This window comes from Monodelphis domestica, chromosome 1 (genome assembly GCF_027887165.1).
Source record: "Monodelphis domestica isolate mMonDom1 chromosome 1, mMonDom1.pri, whole genome shotgun sequence".
Taxonomy (NCBI): Eukaryota; Metazoa; Chordata; class Mammalia; order Didelphimorphia; family Didelphidae; genus Monodelphis; species Monodelphis domestica.
This window is the reverse complement of record NC_077227.1, coordinates 59651624-59677506: the sequence shown is the minus strand read 5'-3', so window position 1 is coordinate 59677506 and position 25883 is coordinate 59651624. Positions and strand designations below refer to the sequence as shown.

Sequence of the window (25883 nt, the reverse complement as noted above, 5' to 3'; positions counted from 1 at the left end):
TTATTTCATTTGATCCTCCCTGGGAGGTAGGTGCTGTTATCCCCCTTTTACAGTTTTGGAAAGTAAGGCAGAGGATAAATGATTTTCCCAACATCACACAGCTGCTCCGTGTCTGAAATTTAATTTAAACTTGGGTCTTCCTGATGCTGTGGCCCATTGTGACTCCATAGTTCCTTCTACTTGAAGTAAAAAAGGAAGGGACAGCTAGAAATAGAAAAGTTTGGAGTTTCCAGATCTGGGGAGCTGGTCGTCCCATGGTATCTTGTACTGGACAGACAGTGTCTGAAATGATGTATCCAGGTAGAGGTCATGTTTCTCGACACTGTCAAATGAGAATGTGAGTTGAGGCGGCAACAAAGATAGTCAGAAACTATATTGTGTGATGATCCGTTAAAACTAAATGGGGATAAAGAGAAGACCAAGGGGTGGGGGGTGGGAAGATCACTTTCTTCATGTCTTTGAAGGACTCTTTGTTTGGAAGGGAGAGTAGATATATTCTTTGTGGTTCCATAGGGAAGAATGGGGACCATTGGGCAAAAGTCACAGACAGGCAAATTTTTCATATGACATAAAAATGAACTTCCTAATAATTCATTTATAATCCATTTAGCTTTGGAAATGTGAGGTAATGAGGCTCTCATCACCATTCAGAGACTGGGTGCCTTTTTTCCTGGGATATGAAGGACAGAATTCCTGTATAGGGTAGGTTAGGCTTGTTTGGTTCAATTGGTTTTGATTCTTCATGATCCCATTTGGGATTTTCTTAGCAAAGATAGTGCTTTGCCATTCCCTTCTCCGGTGTATTAAGGCAAACTGAGGTTACCCAGGGTCACACAGCTAGGGTTTGAGGCTGTATTTGAACTCAGATCTTTCTGACTTCAGAACCAGTGCGCTATTCACTGAAACATCTGGTTGCCTCCTAGGCAACTGAGGTTAAATGACTTGCCCAAAGTCATATAGCTAGTGAGGTCACATAGTCTGAGGTCAGATTTGAACTTGGGTCTTTTCTGACTTCAATTACAACACTATCCTTTGAGCCATATAACTGCTAAGATTAGTGTTTCTCCAAGGTCCCTTCCTGCTCTGAGATGTTGTGATTTCCATCAGAAAATACTAGCCTTTTGTCCCAGAGCAAGAGCAGATCTGGTAGCTGAGATGGCAGAAATAAGTTGAGGTAGAGAAAATGTTAGAACCTCCTTTTCTTTTAAACATTTTAAATTGATTTTTATTTGAAATATCATCTTCTTTCCCAGAGAAGCAATCCTCTTCCCAGAGAGCCATCCGTTATAACAGAGTAAAAAAGGAAAAAGAAAGGAGTTCAGTAAAACCTCCCAATACATCCACCAAGTTGGATATCACATAAACAGGATTCCACACGCATAGTGCCCTACTTCTGCAAGGAAAGGGGGAAGGTGGACCTTTTATTTCCAGGAGAGTTTTTTGCCTTTGGCTGCCACCTTACTTTATGAGCTGTGGCTTTCCTTATATGATAAAGAGGTGCTTTTTGAAAATTGTCAATAGATAAGTTAGATAAGTGTTCCTGGCTAATAATAAACAATTACTGTGGGGTGGAGGGAAATGTAGGACCAGCCATACTATATATATATATATATATATATATATATATATATATATATATATATATATTCCATAGCTTATTTCTTCTCATATGCTGAAGATAATTTTATTTCCTGATTCATCCTTTCAGTGATTTAGAAAGATAAAGAATCTTTATTTATTTTTTGGTAAGCATTTATCTCCTTTTTAAAAAAAATTTGATTTTATTGATTAAGAAAGAAAAAATTTTCCATGGTTATATGATTCATGTTCTTTCCCTCCCCTGATAAGGAATCCTTAACAAAGGCTCAGGCAGCTGAAGTTATCTCATATAGGGCTAGAATGGGACCTGACACTTGTTTTCATGGTCTTTTGTCTATAGCAGAGATAGAGCAGGTGGGCCATCAGTTGTATGTTCCGACCTGACATAAGGCTAGATTCTGGGATGAGGAATAGGATGGATGAGATGTGGTTACATCATAGACTCTATCACAGGTCCCTGTTCTTTGTCTTAGTTCACACATTCATCTAAATTTAGTGTAGAACACTAAGATATGGATGGCTACAAAGTGGTCAGGGAGTGCCTTTTTTTTCTTGTGATAAAGCTAAAGCTATCCAAGTTTAACTGTTCTGACCAGCACAAAGCTGAGGTGGATTGAGTTACAAAGATCCTGTCTGTCTCTCTGGTTGTCTATGTGTCTTGGTTGATTTTCTCTCTCTCTCTCACTCCCTCCCCCTCTTCCTTCCTTCCTTCCTTCCTTCCTTCCTTCCTTCCTTCCTTCCTTCCTTCCTTCCTTCCTTCCTTCCTTCCTTCCTTCCTTCCTTCCTTCCTTCCTTCCTTCCTTCCTTCCTTCCTTCCTTCCTTCCTTCCTTCCTTCCTTCCTTCGTTCCTTCCTTCGTTCCTTCCTTCGTTCCTTCCTTCCTTCCTTCTTTCCTTCCTTCCTTCCTTCTTTCCTTTCTTCCTCCATCTCTGTCTCCTTTCTCCTTCATTCCTCCCTACTTTTTCTCTCTCTCCCTTCCATCTGTCTTTCCTCCTTTCTCTGTCATCTCCACTCTTTCCTCTTTTCCCCTCTTCCTCCCCTCCTCTGTCTATCTTTGCCTCTCATTTGTTTGCTACAAAGGGGGAAAATGAGGAAAAACAATTTGTGATATTAATGATCCACCTTAGACAGTTACATGAACGCCTTGACTTAGATGATTTCCTTTAACAACATTTTTCTTTTTTTTAAGCTGAGAGTGCTTAGTGATATCTTAGATTTCTGGGGTCCTTTGTGGGTTTTGCAGTACTATTAGAAATGAATAGTAATGGTGTGCATTTACAGGATATTAAAGAAGATACTTGACAAAGCTGAAGGCAATGTTGTGAAGTTGATAATAAAAGTAATAGTGTTTCATTTTATAGATGAGGAAACTGAGGCTCATAAATTAAGTGACTTGCCAGTGGTTGCAGCTGGAGTTCACACTCTAGGTCCAGGGCTTTTCATTGTTCTGTCTCATCAGGGGGGTAAATGTGAACACCAGGGAACAGCCCCAGTAGGTTATCCTGTTCTAGGGGCGAGGGACTGGAGTGTTCACCAGCCTCATTTATTCCTCATGTCGGGTCTCTGATACAGGGTTTGTTAGTGGATAAGGATGAAGTCACTGGACAAAAATGACGTTGTTCAGAATCATCCCTAGGTTTCATTTTCCAGGTTTGCCTTGGAGTCCATAACTCTGCAAAAGAGCAGTTCTGTTTGCAAATGGTGTATAATCTTTTCTTCCTAGGAACTCTCCAAGAACCTTCTTGGAATCGTTATGTACTTTTTTCTTTTTTTTGTATTATTATTTTCTGTATTTGTATTTTGTATGATTAATATTTGTATTATTTTGATGCTTTGACCTCTGTTTTAGGAAAATCACTTTAGTGACTAAATGGAGGATGGATTGGAGTGCAGGGAAACTTGTGGCAGGCAGACCCATTACAGTTATTCAGTAATCCAGGAGTAAGGGGCTGTGGGCCTGAGCTAGAGCTGTGGTAGTTATCGGAGGAGAGAAGGGGGCCTGTCTAAGTGATGGTGCAGAGGTGAAATCGATAGGTCTTCTCAACAGCTTGCATATGGACTGGGATGAAGGACAGTGAGGAATCCAGGATGGATGTGAGCCTGAGATACTGGGAACATGGTGCTGCTCTCTATAATCATAGGGAAGGGGTGGTGGGATGGGAAGAGCGTTTAGGGGGAAAGATAATGAGGTTTTTGGACATGTTGAATTTAATATGTCTGTTGGACATCTAGTTCAAGATGTCTAATGATTGAAGATCAGCAAAGAGATTGGGGCAGGAAAGGTAGGTTGAGAGTCATCAATATAGAGATGGTCATTAGATCTATGGGAGCTGATGAGATCACTAAGAGAAGCAGAATAAGAGGAAGAAGAGACAACCCCCAGGACAGAACCCTGGGGGACACCTATGGTTAAAAGGTGCAATATGGAGCCAGAGGAAGAGGTGTAAGATAGGTAAGAAGAAAACCAGATAAAATTTGTATCCCCAAAACCTAGAGAGAAGAGGTTAAAGATTGACCTCCCCTCAAAAAGTTTACAGTATAATGGGGGAGACAACAAGCAAATAAATATATAAATAAGTTCTAGATCGGATAAATCGGAAATAATTAAGAGAAGGAAGGCACTAGAATTAAGACAGGTTCCCTTTTATTATTTCCTTTTTATCCAGGACAAAAAGGAAATAATAAAAGCGAACCTGTCTTAATAAATATATAAATATAATATATTATATATACAATATATTATATTTATATATTTATTTATTATATATTTATTTATATATTTATTATATATTATATATAGTTATTATATATAAATATATATTTATTTATTATATAATATAATTATTATATAGTAGATATAATATATAATTATATATAATAAATAAATATATATAAATATATATTTATATTTATGTTTATATTTATATATATTTGTGATGTAAGTTCCTTGAGAGGAGAGATTCCTTCTATATAGCCCCTTTCTGTATCCCCAGCACTTGGCATTATAGTAAGGAAATTAGGAAATTAGTAATATAGGGGTAAATTCTGATAAGGTGAAGGATTTTGTAGGGCTGTCCCAGAGACCGCAGAGTGGATGAGGAAGAAAGAGTGCTGGGCAGGAGCTGAGGACTCTGAAGGAGCAGAGCAGGCAGAGCTCTGATGAGGGCAGTCGTTGGTCTCTGGCTTCCGAAGAGACGAGCCAAACTCAGCTTTTGCTCTCTGGATTTCGCTCTGCTGTGATAGGAAAGAAAAAGAACTTTGAAACCACCGCGTAGGCGCTTCCTAAACCTTTATTGATGGATCGACCAATTTGTTGACTTGGGATCATAAAGTTAGCCCGGGAAGGGGGCTCAGAGATCATTTTATGGGTGAGAAGTTGAAGCAGAGACAGAGTTTGCACCCTCGTTCACTGGGGTGGGCACAGGTGGGATCAGGGGATGTGGAGGATGCATTCCCTATGAGGAAGAGCTACCGAAGGCAAATGTGTGGAAGTGGGGAAGATGTATGGATGGAAGGAAAACGGGATGCATCCTTGTAGCTGAAGTGGGAGGGTTGGGGTTGGGGAGCCGAGGGACGAGAACGCATTCTGTTAAGCTCGGGAGTTTATGGGGGTCGTTTTGTCCCTGCTGGGATGTTTTTGAAACGTTTCTATTACAAGTCCAGGCCTAATGAGAATCAGGCAGCGGCCCCAAGGAGAGACCGAACAGGCTGGGCCTCTGCTTTCAATCCTTGCCTTTGTGGTTGGTCCTTCCCCTGAGCCTTCTTGACGCACAGCTGGGGGAGGGCTGAGCAGAGCTCTTGAGTGTGTGTGTCTAGGTTTCCCCCAGCGGAGGGGTGCAGGAAACAGGAGCAGGAGGTGGAGATGGTGGGAGGAGCAGGGACTGGATCATTAATTCTGTGTGGGGCCCATGGGCATTTCTTAGGCAGGAGCAACATTTTTGCAGGCCCTTGATTTGTTTATCTTAGGAGTCCGCGGAGTCACCCAGGCAGTGACGTAGGTTGGTGAGATTGCGATTGTGTCTCAAGTTCAAAATCATTGATATTTAATGGGGCAGAAATGGATTTGGTAGTTGGGGTAGGACTCCTTGTCCTAATGGACTCGGGGAGAAATCACATCTTGAGTGGTAAACTGCCGCCTCCCTTCCCTCCTGCACATCCAGACAGGCAGCCGGAGGACTGCCATTTTTATAAGAGTGAACCCCGATAATTCTTCGTTCTCCTTGTCCCCTCGGATTGAAGTGACGCCGGACCATGAGCTGTCCCCCCTAGGACACGGGAGCTCAGCTCTAGCAGGCTGTTCTCTCTCACTCCCTCACACACACACAATAATGAGATCACTTTTGTATTCCCTGTATAAGGAGGAACAACTCTGGGTTAAAGGAAACAGTGACTTGATAGGGAAACAAATGGTTTCAATAATCTCGTAGAAGATTGCATCTGTGTAAAGCAAAGATTACCTACTTCAGCACTTTTTTCTTTTTTTCTGATTTTATTTTTTAAATGAAAATCTGCCTTTGTTCCCTTCCCCCTGTCTTCCCAATGAGAAAGCAAGAAAAACAACCCCCATAAGAAATATGTATGTCAGCAAAACAAATCCCCACATTGGCAGGTCAAAAAAAAAAGTCTCAACTTGTTCTCTGAATGCATCACCTGTGTGCCAGGAGGTGGGTGGCATGTTTTATGATGAGACATCTGGTATTGTGGTTGTCCATTGTGGGGTCAGGGTTCCTCAAAGGTTTTCTAGAGGCAGCTGGTGGAGGTACAATTGGTAGAGTACTGGGCCTGGCAGAAGGAAGGACTGGTTCAAATCCAACCTTAGATATTTACTAATAATAGGACCCTAGGGGGACCCCCCCCCCCAGCAAAAAACAAAACACAACAAAACACAGCCACATTTTCCCTAGTTGTAAAATTGGGTTTAATTATAGCACCCACCTCTCAGAATTGTAAAGATCAAATGAGATGGAGGCAGCTAAGTGGCTCAGTGAATTGAGAGTCAGGTATAGAGATGAGAGAGAGGTCCTGGGTTCATATCTGATCTCAGATACTTCCTAGCTATGTAACCCTGAGCAAGTTACTTAACCCTCATTGCCTAGCCCTTACCATTCTTCTGCTGTGGAACCAATACACATTATTGATTCTAAGACAGAAGGTAAAAGTTGAAATAATATTTGTAAAAAAGGCTTATTAGCAACAGTGTCTGGAATCTACTAAGTGCTTAATAAATATTTATTCCCTTCCCCTTTCAGAATTATTTGTTGGTACTTTTGTCAGTTGTTCAATAAACATCTATTAAAAACCTGCATTTATTTTATGTGTGCATATATAGCTAATCCACATGCATGTATATCTGTATCCATAGGTATGTATCCAAAGTTCCAAATGCAAATTTGTATAGTTCCTTCCTTCCTTCCTTCCTTCCTTCCTTCCTTCCTTCCTTCCTTCCTTCCTTCCTTCCTTCCTTCCTTCCTTCCTTCCTTCCTTCCTTCCTTCCTTCCTTCCTTCCTTCCTTCCTTCCTTCTTCCCTTCTTTCCTTCCTCCTTTCCTCCCTCCTCCTTCCTTTCCTCCCTCCCTTCCTCCTTTCCTTAATTCTTGCCTTCAGACTTAGAATCAATACTGTATATTGATTCCAAGGCAAAAGAATTGTAAAGGCTAGGAAACTAAGGTTAAGTGACTTAACTAGGGTCATAAAACTAGGAAGTGTCTGAGGGCAAATTTGAACTTAGAACCTCCTGTCTCCAGGCCTGGCTCCCTATCCACTGATCCACCTAGCTTCACCCCTCCCCCCCATTTTCTTGAACTGCTCCTAACTATGGTCATGATCTTGAGACTCTCCACCATCCTTGTTGTCCTCTTGTGAACACTCTCCAACTTTTTAGTTTTTTGTCTTTTAAATATGTTTTCCCCAACCTGAATATTTTATGCCTGATGTGATCTTTCTAAGCCTGAGTACATCATGACTTCCATCTCTCTGAGTCTAGATATTCTCTTGAATCAAGTAGGGTAAGATTTGTAAAGCCCTTGGCAGAGTTCCTGGCACATAGTAGGTACATAATAAATGCTTCTTCCTTTCTCTTCCCTTCCATCCCTTCTCCTTGGAAGAGCATTGAGGAATCTTGATTTCTGATCTGGATCCTATTTCTCATTCCCTCTAGAACTGTCAACAAATCACTTCACCTCTGAGAGAGTGTTTCCTTATCTATAAAAGGACACTGAAAATCAGGGGAGATAATGACTTTGGAAGTGCTTTGCAAAAGTTAAAGCACTTATGAATGGAAAAAATTATTAATATAGACTAAGGATTCTTATCTTTTTGTATATGTCATGAAACCCTTTGACAGCCTAGTGAAGCCTATGGGAACTCTTCTCATAAAATAAAATGTTTTTTAAATGCATAACATAAAATATCTAGGATTAAGGACAACTGTTTATATTGAAATATATCCTACAGACAAGAAGACAACACAATCTGAGGGCAGGTGTATTAGACTAATAACAAAGTAGTAATGAGCATGAATACTATTTTGAGATATCTGTAATGTAATATAAAAATATCTTTGACCTCAACCACTTCCTAGCTGTGTGACCCTGGGCAAGTCACTTGACTCCCATTGCCTAGCCCTTACCACTCTTCTGCCTTGGAGCCAATACACAGTATTGACTCCAAGACGGAAGGTAAGGGTTTAAAAATAAAAAAAAAAATCTTTGATTTCCCCTGAGTAATTATTGCTAATCTTACTGTGGTTTGTTGCCTACGGTCATAATTGAAGGAAATAAAAAGTTTTAGTTAGAGGTTAATGAAATCAAAGATAGGATTTTTTCCCTATCCAATTTCACAGCTCTAAATGTTTCCAAAGAGTCCAGTTTAAGAACATCTGATATAATTTGGAATCTTGTTTACTCTAAAAAGCTGAAAGAAGAACAAATGAAAGCAAATTTGTCAGTCAACAAGTGTTTATTAAACACGTGTGCCAGGTACTAGGTAAGCACTGAAAGAAAAGACAGTCCCCACTCTTAGTGAGCTCACAGTCCAATGGGGGAAGAGAACTTACAAATAACCATGTAAAAATGGTGGGAAGGCACTAAGCTCAAGTTGGGCTTTATATGGAATATGAAGAAAGCCAGAGAGATTTTTTTCAATTTGGTATTTGGGAAAGTAATCGTCTTGCATTATTTTCTTCAGAACATGCAAATTTGCCTTGTCAGCATCCCCAGGGGATGCTTAATTATTCTTTGAATTTTTTTCCTTGAAAAATAATTACTGATATATTTGCTCTTGAATTGCATTCATTCCCAAATATATCTCCTCCTTTCTTCTTGAGCAAGCTCTTCTTTGTAACAAAGAATAAAAGAATAAGAAAGCAATTCCGGCAAAACATCAACCTTATCTGACAATTTACCCAATTATTCCACATTTAATTTCCCCCAGGCCTATGTAAAGAAGCCTTCCTTGCATTTTAAGATAAGTCAAAAATCTATATCTTTGGGGGAAATTATTTTATTTTATTATTCTCCCCCCAAAATGCTTTGAAAAATTATTTTAAAACAACTTTTATGCTAATTGCTAATCAGAGCATATAGATAGACACTTCTTTTTTTTTTTTGGAGAGGGAGGCAATTTAATAATAAAATTGAACATTTGTTTAGTGCTCTATGTTCCACAGAGTGAGAAGCTAGGTGGTAGAGTAGATATGCTAGGCTTGGAGTCAGAAAAGCCTGAATTCAAATCCATCTATAGATACATACTAGCTTTGTGAACCTAGGCAAGTCAGTTAACCCTCTTTGCCTCAGTTTCCTCATCTGTAAAATGAGCTGGAGAAAGAAATGGCAAATCGCTTCTGAATTTTTGCTGAGAAAACCCCAAATGGGGTCACAGAGTTGGATGTGACTGAAAAACAACTGAACAACAACATGTCTACAATGCAGATTTCCAGACCCATTTGATCCTCAAGGCAATCCTGGGAAATTGGGAGAGCAGGGATAATTCTCTCTATTTGCCAGAGGAAGAAACTTGAGTCTAAAGGAGGTTGAAATGACCTGCCACATTTCAGCAGAGTCAGGTCATCACCAGAGCAGTTCACCCTAGAAAGCTGATTTCCTGGAGAAAGGTTTTCCTCCATGGAAGGAGGTGACTTCCAGAGATCCTTGGCATTTTACCTGCTTGGCTATCTCATCTAGGTGGAGTTGAAATTCTGAAATTCAGGATATTGGAGACAGTAAATGAAAGAGAACTTGGTGTGGGCTTCTCTCTTGATTCTTTATAAAAGTAGCCTCTCAGGTTTGCTCATTTTGACAAAAAAAAAAAAACAACCCAAAAAACAAATGGAGAGATAATCCTGTCTCCAATCTCTTTGGTAGAATTGATAGAACCTTTCACTAATTCGAGATGTTATCATGTTTACCTTTGATTGTTCTGCCTATCCCACATATAGCCCAGAGAGGGGAATGACTAAACCTGAGAGGAGGGGTTAGCATTCTTCATTTATTTCTCTTTAAATCTGGGGGTACCCTTTATTGAGGCTTTTGCTTTGTTGTCTGATGTCTGGTCTTAGAATTTGGAGACCTAGATTTAAAGCTCCCAGGTTGATATTTGCTGTGACTTTAGGCCAATCAAAAGCCATTTATTAATGTTATTACTATATAAATGCTATTAATTTATTAAATGCTTACTCACAGTGTATCAAATGCCAAGTATACAGAGGCAACTATAAAACATCTCTAGCCACAAAGAGCTCACATTTTAACATGGTTAAATGTGGACAATATTTGCACAAATAAATCTAAATCAAGTTAAATTTTGGACTGGGAGAGACATTATAGACTTGTCAGAAATATGGACAGTCTCCATGTAGAGGGGAACCAAAGGGACAGTCATGCAACCTTTTCTAGCCTCTTTCTCTTTCTGATAAATGGAGATAATTGCATTTGGTATTACCTGTCACATTGTAGTATATTGATGGGTAACATTCTATAAATGTATGAATTATAATATCAATGTAAATTTACTATTTGTAGCTATTGGTGCTGTCATGGTGAGGTGGGACTGTAGAAAAGTGAGGTTGCACCTTGTGGTCCTTGGTCTCATTTCTCTAATGAGAAATCAGGTCTAATAATCAGGAGGTCCCTTTTTTTCATCGTAACACAAAGTCACTGTGAGTAGTCCAGTGGAAGGAGCTCTGAATTTGAGATCCAAGGAACTGGGGGTTTTGGCAATGCCACTTGTCTGTGTGACCTTGGGCAAGTCACTTCCCTTACTTTTGTTTCCATTTCTGTAAAACGAAGGCATGGGAAAGGCCTCTTCTGTAATTTCAGATTTGTTTGACGTCCTGTGGGAATGCCACATTTGAAAACTCCTGTACTTGGAGTTTGGGGCAGGATTTAGAAGCCGACTTTATTGAGACTTGAGGAACAATTCATTTGTGAAGGAAATACAGACTGTGACTCAGAAGCCGGGTTATGTTTCTCGAAGGGCCTTGGCTCCTGCTCTTTCTTCTATTCCTTTTCCTGGTGTGCTTTAAGCCCTAGCACTTTAGTGAAGGACGTGCGATGTCTGGCCTCTGAATTTTCTTTGTTGTCTTTCTTTTGCTCTCCTTTTCAAAACTATTTTTGTTCTTTGGCATTGCTTCAGAAGGCTGCTGAGCTGTAGTGTTGAAAATAACCTAGAGTTGGCAGTGTTTGGATGGAGGAGCCAGAGGGCTGCTTGATAAAGGATAGGGAATGCTGTCAAGTTTTCACAGATGTCAAAAATGCTTCTAATGGTAACTCTCTGCTAGGTGTTGGTCTGCCAGGCTGTGTGGGCATCTGTTTGGCTGTGGGCATCTTCAAGGAGCTTCAGACTTGGCCCTTGTCTTACCCTGCTCCGTCTTCTGGGACACAGTTGGTATGATGTATGAAACTCACCTTGCCCCAGGAAGTTTCCTTGCTGCAAGGCATCATGGGAAAAACATGGATCATGGACTTAAAAAAACCTGCATTTGTAGAGTGGATGGGCAGGACTGGGTAGATTGGAAGGGGAGGAACTAGTTGCATTTGAGATGACTAGGAGACATCCAGTTCACAAAGTCCAATAGGTGGCTGGGGAAGTTGGGCCAAATCTCAGGGGAGAGACTAGGACTGGATAGATCTGTGAGTCATCGAGGGAGATGATACTTGAACCTACTGGAGCAGATGAAGTCTAAGTGCTTAAGTGTAGCCAGAGAAGAGACCCTAATACTTATCCTTTTTTTTTTTGTGGGGTCTAAACCAAATTTTAATGATATCTTGGTAGTGCATTACAGAATAAAAGACTAAGGAAACATTGGATTAGATGTCTTCTACAGGCAATCGTCAACATTTCCTTTATGATTACATATGCAAAGAGTAATTAAAAGTAATCCACTTAAAGAGTTTTATGAATATTCTAATAAATACTGTACAAATTAAGTAAAGCTCAAATGAAAATAAAGTGCAAAGAAAATTCAAAAGCACTTAAAATGATAGGATTTTTTCTCAGGATAAAATAAAACTACAATGATGTGGAAATATCAATATTACATGGGTAAGAATGCTTTTTATTTTGTTATCCAAGATTAGAGAGTGTGATACGGATGATGACCTAACACAGAAAAGTGGAAAAAGAGCAGGTGAATAGTATCATAAGGACCCAGAGAAGAGAGGATCCAGGAGGAGACAGTAACCAAAAACCTTTTTTTTTGCTGAAAGAATTGAAAAAGGCCATTAGATTTTATAATTAATAGATTGTTGGTAACTTTGGAGTTTCAGTAAAGAGACAAAGTTGGAAGCTAGATGGCAAAAGATTGAGAAGCAAGTGAGAGGAGGGGATCAAGGTATGGAGTATAGATAGCTTTTTCCAGAAGCCTGGCTCTGAAAGGATAGCTTAAGGGAATGGTGACAATTGGGGGACTAGTGAGTATTTTTTTTTAAAGAATGGAGGCAGATAGGTAGCTCAATGGATAGAAAGCCAGTCCTGGAAATTGAGAGGACCTGGGTTCAAATGTAACCTATCTCCCTTTTTCTTTTTTTAAACCTTTCCATCTGGCGTAGTATTAATTCAAAGACAGAAGAGTGGCAAGGACTGGGCAAATCACTTCACCCCCATTGCCTAGCCCTTGCTGCTCTTTTGTCTTAGAATTAATACTAAGCCCAGATGGAAAGGTTTAAAAGAAAAAAAAGGAGATAGGCATTAATCATTATTATTAATGCTTGCGTGCTCTGGAGATTATCCACTTGGATACTTTAGCTGCTGCTGATTGAGAGGATGGTTCTCAATGACTTAGTGGGTCATAGATAGGGTCATTGATTTAGAGCTGACAGGAATCTTAGAGATCATTAATTCCACTCCCCCCCCCCTTTTATAGATGAGGAGATTGATGACTTGCCCAGGATTACATGGTACCCGAAGTGAGAATTTGATACCAAGCCTTCCCCTCTGTGTCTGACACTATACCCGAAAAATATTTTTCAGAGAATCAATACTGTGTATTGGTTCTAAGACAGAAGAGTGGTAAGAGCTAGGCAATGGGGGTTAAGTGACTTGCCCAGGGTCACACAGCTAGGAAGCATCTGAGGTCAGATTTGAACCCAGGACCTCCCATCTCTGGGCTTGACTCTCAATCCACCTAACTTGCCCTTATGGTGGTTTTTTGAGAGTTTATTTGACTGAAAAAATTCACAAAATTACATGACCCCTCCTAGTGATGTATCTCTCTTAATAGCTCATTTTAAACAAACACACACATACACACACCTATTCAAATACATATGCATGCAAGGATTTAAAAAATAAAAATAAAAAATGGATGAGGTACTTTTTGTGGTAACAAGGAATTGGAAATAAAGTAGATTTCCTTAGATTGGTATACAATGTAATGGATTTTATTATGCTATAAGAAATATGAGTATGATGAATACCCATAAGCATAGAAAGACTTATATAGGTTATATAAATTGATGCAAAGTGAACAAAGCCAAACAAATGCTATATACTGTGACTGCAAGAACAAAAGCATAAGAATTGAGGTTGAATATGAGAAAATTTAAGGACCAAACTTGGCCCCAAACAAAAGCTATGAGATGTGCCCCCTTTCTCTGTCTTCACCCCTCAGAAAACAGGAATCGTGGCTGTGGGACACAGCCTAGAATATCAGAGTCTTAACTTGGTTAATTTTACAACCTTTCTTTTTCCATTTTCAGTATTTTATTTTCAGGGATGGCTTAAAGGGAGAGATCAGAGAGGAAAACCATGGGAAAGAGATGATATCAAAACAAAAAATTTTTATTATTTTGCTGCTTAACAGTCATTTATTATTATTATTATTATTATTATTATTATTATTATTATTTCTCTCTCCCACACCCACACAATTTACCACAAAAAAGAAGCAAAACTCTTTCAACAAATTGGCACAAAATTCCAAGTTGACCATGCTCAAAAATGCATGCCTCATTCGTCATTTTTAAAAAAAACTCTTACCTTCCAATTTAAAATCAATACTGTGTTTTGATTCCAAGGCAGAAAAGCAGTAAGGGCTAGTCATTGGGGGTTAAATGACTTGCCCAGAGTCACATAGCTAGGAAGTGTCTGAGGCCAGATTTGATGAACCCAAGATTGCCTCTCAGTCCACTGAGCCACCTTGCTATCCCCTTATTCATCATTTTAAGTCTATCAGGTGGGTGGTATACTTCATTGCCCAACTTCTAGAATTGTGTTTTTCATTGCATTGATCAGGGTTCTAAAGTCTTTCAGAGTTTTTCAGAGTTTCCTTGAGAGTGTTGTTTTCATTCTATACATTGTTCTTATTTCACTCTGCATCTGTTCAGATTTTATTTTATTTCTTTTTTGAAAATTTTATTTAATTAGTCAATTTAGAATATTATTCCTTGGTTCCAAGAATCCTATTCTTTCCCTCCCCTCATATTTTATTTTGAAAAAAGTTTGCAAAGGCATTCAAGTATATTCTGTCATTTTAGTCCAGAGTGTCCTTTTGAAGCTTTCTATCCCTTCTGCCTTATGTTGGCTTGGATGCCTTCTCTGCCAGATGCCAGGTGATGGAAGAAATAGGTGAATGAATGTCAGGGTGCCCGGCCTCAAAACCCTTATAACCTAGGAGGAGATAGAAGAAAGATAAGAACATTAAAAAGTTAAATCCAGTTTTTCAGTGACCCTGTGGTAGCCTGAAGGGATGATGGGATTTAGTGAAGTATTATTCTAGTTTTTCTTTTTCCAACCATAAAGGAGGGTGACCTTTTAAAATTATATGTACAAATTAACATACTATGAACAGGATCAATCTTTAGGTGGCTCAAGTAGCTGTCCAGGGTCCAGTAAAGGGGTCACTGCTGATGGTTAGGGAAGTCATTGAAGCGAGATCCATAAATGTAATTTAGTCCAAATCCATGGAGCCAATGTCTTTTGCATATCATCAGAAGCTTTGGTGGCACACCTTCAGACCATACTTGCAGATCAGGCTGTGCCGATTAGAACATATGCGGCAAGACTGAGACCCTTGACCAAAATTGCGAGGATGGCTCCGGGAGAGCTGCTGGTGACCCATGCAGCCGGAGGAAAGCCCTGAGACAAAAGGAAGCTTTTTTTTTTTTTAAAGAATAAAGAAGACAGAGGTGAGTTTGCTTGTAGATAGTGGGTAGGTAGTAGGTAATAGGAAGCATAGGGTGGATAGAGTGCCAGACTGGAGTCCTGAGTTCAAATATGACCTCAGACTAGCTTTGTGACATTGGGCAAATCATTTAATCCTGTTTACCTCTGTCTCCTTATTTTTATAATGAACTAGAGAAGGAAATGGCAAGCCACTCTAGTATTTGTGCCAAGAAAACCCCAAACGGAGTGTTCAACATACCTGAAAATAACTGAACAACAACAAAAAAAGGAAGGAACCAGTAGAGAGATTGAAGACTAGAGAGAGAAAGGGGTCAAGGTGTTAGAAGTGTTGGCTGTGGAGAAACTTTTTCAGTCATATGGTTTAATTTTTAATTAATTATTTTTTAATTAATTGATTTTTAATTAATATAGAATTGATGAGATTTGGATCTTCACAACTGAACAGGGTGTTGCTGGGATGGGAGGATTTAATGTCCACTGCCGGTGCTAAATAAAATAAATTTAAATGAAAAAGAGAACTGATCATTTTCTTCTCTACCTGTATCTTTATTAAGACTTTATTAAGACTCATTCTGAGATGGGCCTGGTACATTTTGGGGGTGTGTGGTGTGAGGGAATGGGTCAGAATGTTTTTTTCCCAGAGAGAATGAGAATTTGTATAGCTCTAGGCTTGCAAACATTTTCTATTCTTGTTTGGCTCATTTGTATCTACCTCTGGAAATGGGGCATGTGTGAAGGCGCCCCTGTGCCAAGGTTTCTTATGGGTTACAGACTAGAGAGACATGTAGCATGTCTCTGAACTGGTGGGGGATGTAATTTAATTAGTAGGTTGCCATATACAGTGTCCTGAATGAAGTTATCACCATGGTCTTCCCTTGGCTCCTTCACTGTGGCTTTTAACATCGATGGTGCTCGAAGGGACCAAGACTCCTGAGTTTCATCCTTGTACCAGTCAGTAGGATGTTGTCATGGAGAGAATGAACTGTTGCAGAAAGATGCCAGAAAACCTACACTACATCAAGAAGATCCAGAGTAAACTTTGGGATGTCATGATTTGAACTATGTGGGGTTTAAATGCATTTTGTTTTGTGTGTATACTCTTATGCCAAAGGGACTTCCCCCTAACTGGCTTTTTGACAATGCGCCTAGCAATTATAGGTTTTGTTCTCTTTTCCTCTTATCCTCAAATTATTGTAATTTCAAAGTTGGTATGTTTATGAGACCCATTGTAGAGACTAGCCTTCCTTGGGCCTCAGGGGGATGTAAAAATGGAGATTTTGAACCCTAGACTTCAATCCCCAGAAGTCCTTGGTATTTCCCAGAATTCCTTATAATCTCACCTGAGTCTCTACATTGGCGAGATCATAATTGGTATTTAACTGTCAGTAACGCCTTCTTCTCCTCTCTTCCTTCCTTGTAATGATGTAGCAAATATAGTGGTAAGGTAAGCGCGGTGATTTTAAATGAGCTAATCAGCCATGGACACGTGGTTTTACATCACTTTCCTGCGTCTCACCTGTACTAATGGTAGCTTAAGCTTGACTTAGGACAGCCCAGGGGTCTGTCAGCTGTTTCTGATTTGTCATTTGCTAGCACATGTCTGTTGAAGGCCATCCTCCTAAATACTTAATCCTTAAGTACGGTTGTAGACATTCCTGATTTTGTTAGACTAAGCAGGGTGGAGTAATCTAAAGTTCACAATCCCCCCTGATGATGATTAGGAGACTAGTCTCCCCAATTGATCACTAAACATAATCATCCTGCACTTTCAAATTTTCTAACTGCAGGTGCATACATAATTTCACCTTCTAAGAGGAAATTACAGTAGTTAGATAGAAGAGGGAAATAGAAGAAAGACAGACAGCAAAACCAATGTTTGATGGGCACATGTCTGTTGAAGGCCATCCTCCTAAATACTTAATCTTTAAGTATGGGTATAGAGATTCCTGATTTTGTTAGACTAAGTAGGGTGGAGTAATCTAAAGTTCACACAGGAGGACTTCGTTCTTCTACTCTGGCCCTTAGTTGGCACTTAGATGAACTCTGTGCTTTAGTATTCCTAGGCCAAAATAGGGAGCTGCCATACTTATCTCCTAGGGCCACTGTGCAGATTAAAATGAGACACCATTGATGGGAAGGAATTTTTGTCAAGTATGAAAAGCTTTCACTTAAGGTAAGGTAAATGTGATTCTCTAGTTATAGGCACTTTCAACCTGGCCAGTCATCTTCCAGAGGGTGAAAATGTGGAAGACAGTGCAGACTCAGTCAATAAACATTATTTATTTCTTTATTTTAAAGATCCTTACCTAATGTCTTAGAATCAATACTTAGTTCCAGGGCAGAAGAGTGGTAAGGGCCAGGCAACTGGGATTAAGTGACTTGCCCAGAGTCACAAAGCTACAAAGTGTCTGAGGCCAAATTGGGATCTGGGACCTCCCATCTCCATGTCTGTCTCTCTATCCACTGAGCCACCTAGCTGCCCCCAATAAACATTATTAAGCTTCTACACTGTACCAGACACCGTGTTAGGGGCTAGGGATAAAAAAATAAGGACAAAAGACAGTTTAATGGGGGAGAATAATCCCCACTTTTTGAAGAATGACCCAAAGCTAATAGTGGATGGCAATATCCTATTTCATTTAACTATTGGTGGCCCTGGCTCTCTCACCCTTGCCTCAGTCCAGGGATCTCATCTGATCTCATTCATTTTTGTTTCATTCGAATTTGTAAGCATTTTCCTTTGTTTAAAATTATGCTGCTCACTGGGACAAAAACCAAATTAATTCATGCCCTTGAGAAACTTACCTTCTACCTACATGGAATTACGAAGAATGACCTTAGCAGAGCTAAGAAAACATTATATATGGCAGCAACAGAAATATTGTTTGAAGAATGATTTGGGTATGTCTACCTCCAGAGAAAGAACTAATAAATAGAAATAAGCAAGACATAGTCTTATATATAATATATTTTTGTCAAATGATGCCTTCTCTAATAGGGAAGAAGAGGGATACCAGGGAATTTTAATGTTAAAAACAAATTTAAAAATTAAAAAAAAAAGGAAGCTTACCTTTTACTGGAGGAAATCAGAACTAGGATGCTGCATAGCACTGACAAAGAGGACAGTATTTGGAATTAGACAAGCAGCATTTTTTAAGTACCACTATTTACCAGGCTGTGGGTTAAGCACTGGGGATACCAAAGAAAAGAAGAAAATAGTCTATTTTCCAAAGCCCATGGTCTCATGGGGGAGATGATGCATCCAAATAGGTACAGATGAGATATGGACAAGAGATAAATGGGACATGATCTTAGGGAAGGGAGAGGACAAGGAAAGGGAATAATATGAATTTAGTGCCTTCCAGGTACCACATGTGCTAAGTTCTTTACAAATATGATCTCATTTGATTGCAGAGACCTTCTGAGAATTGAAGGAAGCCAAGAAAGCTTAGGGATGGAGAGATGAGGAGGGAGAAAGTCCCAGGCTTGAGAAAATGCCCAAAGCGTTCTAGTCAAGGATTAACAAGGATGCTAACAAATAAGGAGGCTGGACTCAGTGAACTCTGAAATTCCTTTCAGTTCCACATCTTGGATCTATGTTGAACATAAGTTGTTATTTGTCCTTTCTATCAAAGAGAGAACCAGTGACATCATGGTGTGATGTCTTAACTCGAGAGTAAATTGGATATAAGTGAGGCTGAGTTGCAGAGTTGACAGCTTCACTGATGACTTTTCAGAGTCAAGACAAAAGTCAGAAGATGACCATGGCTTCTTTGGTGTCTGCCCAAGCTCTAAGCACTCCATGGTATCTGTTTCCTCTGCCTTCATGGCTGTTGGAATGAATTGTTCTCATCCATTCATTCTGCAGAGAGGTCTTCTCCTGCTTGGGCTAGACATCCCCCCAACTCCCTACCTCACTGATGGCTTTGAGGACCGTAATCTGGTTTATTGCTTCTGCTGAGGTGGTTTTACTAGGTATCACTTGCTGTTTATGCTATAGCTTCTTGGAGCCACACATGACACTTGGGTAATCAGTGGACACCCAGAGTGGGTGAGCAACTTTGAAAGGGCTCAGCAAGCCTTCTCACCAGAGGTGCTGGTCCTCCCAGAACACCCCATGCACCCTTTAATAGAAATATGTAAACACGCACACCTCCCAATACAAAATAATTTCTTAGACTTAAGCTTTTTGTGTTTGTTTCTTATTTTTGTATCACCTTCATTTCTGAATGACCCTTTCTAGGGAGTAGTCCTTTCTTCTCACGACCCCCCACCAAAAAAAAAAAAGAAAAGAAAAGCAATTTAGCAAAACCATCTAATTGAGGGTATCTGCTGAGGCTGTGGTTCCATACCTCTGTGAAGAAGGGAGAGAGGTACATTTTCTCCTCTTCTGGGACAAGTTGGGTCATTATAATCAGGTTTGAGGATTTTTTTTTCATTTTTCTGGGTTCTTATTTTCAAAACCAGGGCTAGTTTTTACTTCCAAACCCACCTTTCTTCCTAACTTTCCTATTTTCTTCCACCTATATTTGCAACCTTAAGGTCATTCTTTATTCTTAAAAAAAATAAAAAAAGAAGATAGTGTTAGCAACCAGGCAGGTTTAGGAGAAGTCTCTTCTTAGGTTTTAGTAGGAAATGGTCCCAAATAGGGCTTTCAGGGAAGGCAGGGATTTTTACCAGGGCCAGAGTGAGGGAGAAGTGTACTCATTCCCTGTGTGTCAGATAATGTCTTGTGCAAAGGCAGAGGTAAAAATGAAATGTTCTGTTTGAGGAAAATGTTGTAGACTTCCTTGGTTGAAAAGGTGTGTGCAGGAAAGGGAATGTGTGAAATTACACTCACCTGTGTATGGTTTTTTTTATTAGTTTGCTTCTTGGAGACAAGGACCATCTCTTATTTTTCTCCTTTAGGGTCACAGTTCATTCTCCAGACTTCTGATTTCATTGTAGGGAGCTCTCCTGATGGGGTCTTTATTTATTTATTTATTTTGGCCATCTAAAGAATTCCCATTGGTATTGAGAGGTTGCAATACTTGCTCAGGGTTACACAGCTAGTGTGTGGCCAAAGTGGGGTTTGTACATAAATTTTTCTGCCTTTAAGACCAGTTTTTTTATCCATTTCCTTTGGCTCTCCCCCATGCTTTCTCTCCTTTTTGACTACTGACCTTTGGTCCTCCCTGGCTTCCTTTAAGTCTTAACTAAAAATCCCACCTACAGGAATCCTCTCCTAACCCTTCTGCATTCCAGCACCTTTCTTCGGTTAATTATTTCCTATTTATCCTTTATATAGCTTGCTTTGTACACATCTATGCTCTATTAGATTGTAAGCTCCTTGAGGATTGGGATTATCTTTTGCCTTTTTCTTGTATCCTAAGTGCTTAGCACTGTGCTTGACATGATGCTTACTAAATGCTTATTAATTTATTGCTTCTCATTTCACATTTTAAATGCTTATGATAACTGTTGTATGAATGAATGAAAATTTTAGTTAGCCAAGATTTCCTGATATTGATATCCTGAGGCAGGATATGATCTAGCCAGGGGGAGAGCAAAGTTTTTTTTTCTTGTTTTTTTTTTTAACCTGCCAGCATTTCTTTTGACCAGATGCCCAAGTTTTCCTGGTCCTGGGCTCATGATTTGGTTCTAAATTTTTTTTCCTTGTAATAAATTCCATTTATTGGAGATTTCTTATATATAATAATCTAGATTTACAATAAAGGAAAAATTGGAGAATGATTATTCACTTTAAAAGAAGATTCACAGTATAATTTCTCATTAGTCTGAGTGAATTCAGTGTGGTTGGAAGGGCAAGAAAGCAGTCAAGACCAAATGCTAATTCTCTTGAAAGTCCCCAGAATTTAGGTATGAAGGGCAGGACTGTTGTTAGGAATAAACAAATGTGTTGAAGGTCATTGTATTCCTGGGGAAGCATTTGAGACTGATTTTAATTTTAATTTTAACCATTTTTTTTTTTTGCTTAGGAGGAAAGACAAGACAAGACTACAAGCATTTATTTAGCATTTGCCATTTTCTGCATTGGGGATACAGATATAAGCAAAAAGGAAGCATTCCTGCTCTCTGGGAGTTTCCATTCTAATGGGAGAAGAAGCTAAAAGGATGGAAGGGAAGAATGGAAGGAACATGGCCTTAAAGACTAGAAAGTTGGAAGCACAGTTGGGAGGAGGAATGAAGGTGGTCCCAAAGGAGGCTGGGGCTCTCTCCAATCAATGAGAGAACCCCCTCCTCATCTCCTCAGGGGACAGAGGGAGATTCCAGGGTAAGATGGTTCCAGGGAAAGGATTCATGTTCCATCAGGGCTGAGGATGTTCAGGAAGTAAGGCTAAAGCCCAAGAATGGTATGGAAGTTCCAAAAGGCCATTGGGTTAAGTAACTTGCTGAGGACCACACATGTTTATACGGTCAGGATCGTGCTGCTTGTTTCCAAATTTTGGATTTACAATTTTGAGTTAGGAAGGGATAGAAATGGGAGGACCCATATCTTTAAATTGGGTCAGCACATTGCTGTCTGAACCATGAGTCATGGTTCTTGTGGCCTGTGTATTGTCCTGTTTACAGTAGAAGACAAGAGAAGAATAAGGAATGTCTCTGGCTTCAAAGAGTTCATAATCTGTTTGGGGGGGATTCTGCATACATGGAGAGGGAACAAGAATATAATATAATTATATAATATATAATATATAAATATAATATTAATAAATATCAATAAATATTATTATATATATTATATAATAATTATATGATAATAGAGTATATAAATACTAAATTGTGTGGTCTAAACCAGACGTGCCAAAGAGCATTGAGGGCAAGAGGCATTGGAAAAGGCTTTGTAGTGGTATTGGAAATTGTACTGCATCTTGGAAGGATGAGAATGATTTGGCTATGGGAAGAACATCTTCTGCTCTAGGATGTCATGTATGGTAATGTGCGATGTCTAGGATTCATTCATTCATTCATTCATTTATCTATATTTTTAAGGTGAGAAAATGATGCTTTAATTTGCACTCATAGTTCCTTAGTTCTTTCTCTGGAAGTGGAAATCATTTCTCATCATGAGTCTTTTGGAATCGCCTTGGATCATTGTATTGATCAGAGTAGCTAAGTCTTTCAGAGTTGATCAAGGATTCATTTATTCACTCATCATGAGTCAGTATTTGGGGCAAGAGTGGATAGAGAGCCAAGCCTAGAGAAGGGTGGTCCTGGGTTCAGATTTGGCCTCAGATACTTCCTGGCTGTGTGACCCCGGGCAAGTCACTTAGCTCCCATTGCCTAGATTTTACTGCTCTTCTGCCTTGGAACTAATACATAGTATTGATTCTAAGACTGAAGGTAAAAAAGAAAAAAAAATAGATGGTCAGTAAACATTTATTAAGTAGCTGTTTTGTGCTAGGCACTTTGAAAAGCAATGAGTTACAAAGAAAGTCTTTGCCCTCAAGGAATTTACAGTCTAAGTGTGTGTGGATATAATACATAAAAAGCTGAAAAGGAGTGGAAGGAGGAAGATATAGAAAGTCCTGTATTCAGGTGGAAAATGATGACATTTCTGTCCTGGGCCCAACTCTAGTTTCTCTCTCTAGTCAGAGGGAAGGCAAGGCCCAGGGGATAAGAATTACTTATATGATTGAGTTTCAGAGCTGATTTGATGTTCCAAAAGTGGGAGGAAATCAAATTTAGAAGTAATCCTTGCTCTCTTTGGAACTTCCAGTCTGAGGTGTACAACATAGCCTTTTGGCTTTTTGGGTTTTTCTTGCTAGAGAAATGCTCTATAAGTTCTTTGAAATACTGGGCCGATTTCTCTTTTTTTATTTTATTTTTTAATCCTTACCTTCTATTTTAGAATCAATACTTTGTTTTGGTTCCAAGACAAAAGAGTGGTAAGGGCTAGACAAAGGGGGGTTCATTGACTTGGCCAGGGCCACCACACACAAGAGTCTGAGGCCAAATCTAAACCCAGGACCTCCCTTCTCTAGGTCTGCCTCTTTATCCACTGAGCTACCTAGTTGCCCTAATGCTTCCTTTTAAAAAAGGGAAATATGACCTTGTTTGTGGTTGTTTTGTGACTTAAGTTGAAATAAAGAGGAGAAAAATATCTATGGGCTATTTGAAACAAAATATTGTGTTTTTCTTTGGCAAATGGAGCCCCAGCCTTTTGATGGTTACTCATTCTAGGGATTGGTTCAAGGTTAGGATCACTGTATTGTGCAGGAAGTCAGATTAAATCAAGAAGCAATTATTAAGCATCTTGGATGTTTCAGGTGATTTTTCTAGCTGCTGAGGGCACAAAGAGAAAAATGAAGCAGTCTCTGTCCTTAAGGAGCTTCTATTTTCAAAGGGAAACAAAATATTTTAGTAGATAGAGTATATGCAAAATAAATACAAGGTTAAGTGGATTGATTTTTGACTGGATGGCTGTCGTTCCAAGCTACGAAACCTGGTTCCAGTAGGCACTAGAATTCTTCTGGGCATTTTTTCCCTTGTATCGTTTGCCAAAATGTTAAGAACTTTTTTTTTCCTGTTGGTGCTTGAGCAGCTGTGTAACCGATCCAGTCTGAATCCTTCCCATGACTCTGGGAGTAGTAGAAACCAAATAGAACACGACGAGTGAGGAACTGTTCTTTTTGTCGGACCATTTTGCTTCCGTCTACCGGTCTTCCCACTCTTCTCTGCATGCCATTGGTCTGGTGGATGACCCGCTGGGGTTCTGTAACTCTACACCACCTGCGGAGGCCACCGGGAGCCTTTGTCACTGCAGGGATAGAGCCAGGCTACTGGGCCAACTGGTTGAGCCACTGTTCAGGGCGGCGCTGATGGGGAACAACAAGCCTTTGTTGTGTACACTGCTGGCCAAAGTGCACTGTCAGCAGGGGGCCCGGGGTTCTGAGGACTGTGGGACCTGGTGGGCAGGGGGCCAGCACCCACTCTGCCCATCTTGAGCTTGGCAACCTAGCTTGGCTGTGGGGGTATAGGCTACGGTGCCCAACACTGAATGACTGCAGGATTTACTTGATAGTGGGGGCCATATAGCCAAAGGGAATTGATTTTCCTTTTCTCCTAAGGCTAGTTATTGTTTTTTTTTTTGAGGGTTGATCTTTTAATGAATATGCCCGTTTTAATAGCATTGGGAAAAACCAAACCTAACCAACCCCCTGAAAACTTCCTGGTTTGTCTGTAAGGACCTAAGTCTGGAGAAGACTCATAGGCTTCCAGTTGAGGGAGACTGTAAATCAAGGTAGAACCAACTGCTTCTGGGCCACTTTTTAGTTTTGCTGCCTTTCATACTTGCTGATACAGAAGTTTGGGATGGAGACACTTTGGAGTGTTTTAAGTTTGAGCCTTTTCCCTGCAGTTTCCCCTTTGAAAGCTCCCCTTGCTCCACACAAGGCTTTTCTGGATTTGATTGAGTGTACAGAGTGTGGCTATTGTACTTATATGTCTACTTCCATTCCTAGTCTTTTCCACTTGGAATTTCATTAATTTTCCATGCTACAGTTTCTTTTTGGGGAAGGACTCATCAAATATTGGTATTGCCTTTGGCAGCTTGGCAGCTCATCAGATGGAGCACTGGATTAACTGTGATAAGGATGAAGGAGGAGATGGAGGAGGGACACTTTGGAAGAACTGTCAGAGAAATGACATGAAAATAAAAATGCCTTTAAAAATAAAAGGAGGTTGTAATAATTAAAATTTAATTATGAGGCTGCTAGTAGCTTTATAGCCTTATTAAGTCAATGTAGTAATGGTAGAGAAAAAGAAAAAGGTAGGAAAGAGGTAGAGAAGGTAGTATGGGGGAGAGAGTGGCCTGGAGTCAGGAAGACCCAAATTCAGATCCGTACTCAGACATTTCCTGGTTCAAAACACTTCATTGATTCCTGCCTCAAATTTCTCATCTGCAAAATGGGGTTAATAACATCCCTTATCCAGCAAGATTATTTTGAGGATCAAATTTGATAATAATCGTAAAATGCTTTGTAAATCTTTCAAGTGCAACTTATTGCCTTTTCCTAAAGTACCCTGTCTTTTGCTGGGAAGTTTATTTTAAGTCAGTTTATCTTCCTGTCATTTCTGTGTCTCTACTTCCCAAGTCTCCTTCCTCCATATCTTCCATTAGCCATTCCTTTTATTTTAAAAAAATCCTTAGTATGAATTCTAAGACAGAAGAGTGGTAAAAATGACCAAATAAAATAATGTTAAAAAAAAAGAGTGGTAAAGGCTAGTCAAGGGGGGTGAAGGGACTTGCCCAGGGTATCATAGCTATGTCTGAGGTAATATTTGAACACAGGTCCGCTACCTCCCTTCCTTTCCAGGGGCATTAACTACTCCTAATCCAAATGTATATGGTTTGTCTGATTCCTTCTTTCAACATTTTCTTTCCTGCCTCCCCTTGGAGAGCTAGAAGCTGCCAGCCATCAGAAAAAACAAAGATGATCTGGCACAGTATTTGGAGTACATTAGATATGGTACTGTATCTTTCACCCCTTGCAACAGTACACCTCAGGCATCCTTTGAATGACAGCTTCTCTAGGGGGGTAGGTCAGATTTGAGGGGACAAGGGTAGAGACTCAGAATCTAGACATCTGTTTTCAGACGGATCCAGCAAAGACAATCTCTTGTTGGTCGACCTTTCTCAGAGGGTCTTCTAAGTTAGGGTACTT

At 39.7% G+C, this 25883-nt stretch overlaps 1 protein-coding gene and 1 pseudogene across 4 annotated transcripts in view; one reads left to right on the top strand and one right to left on the bottom strand.

Moving 5' to 3' along the window:
* DLG5 (discs large MAGUK scaffold protein 5) overlaps nt 1-25883 on the top strand; it is a 156596-nt gene that overhangs the window by 9405 nt on the left and 121308 nt on the right. The window lies entirely within an intron of this gene.
* On the bottom strand, nt 14981-15151 carry LOC103099014 (40S ribosomal protein S29-like; annotated as a pseudogene).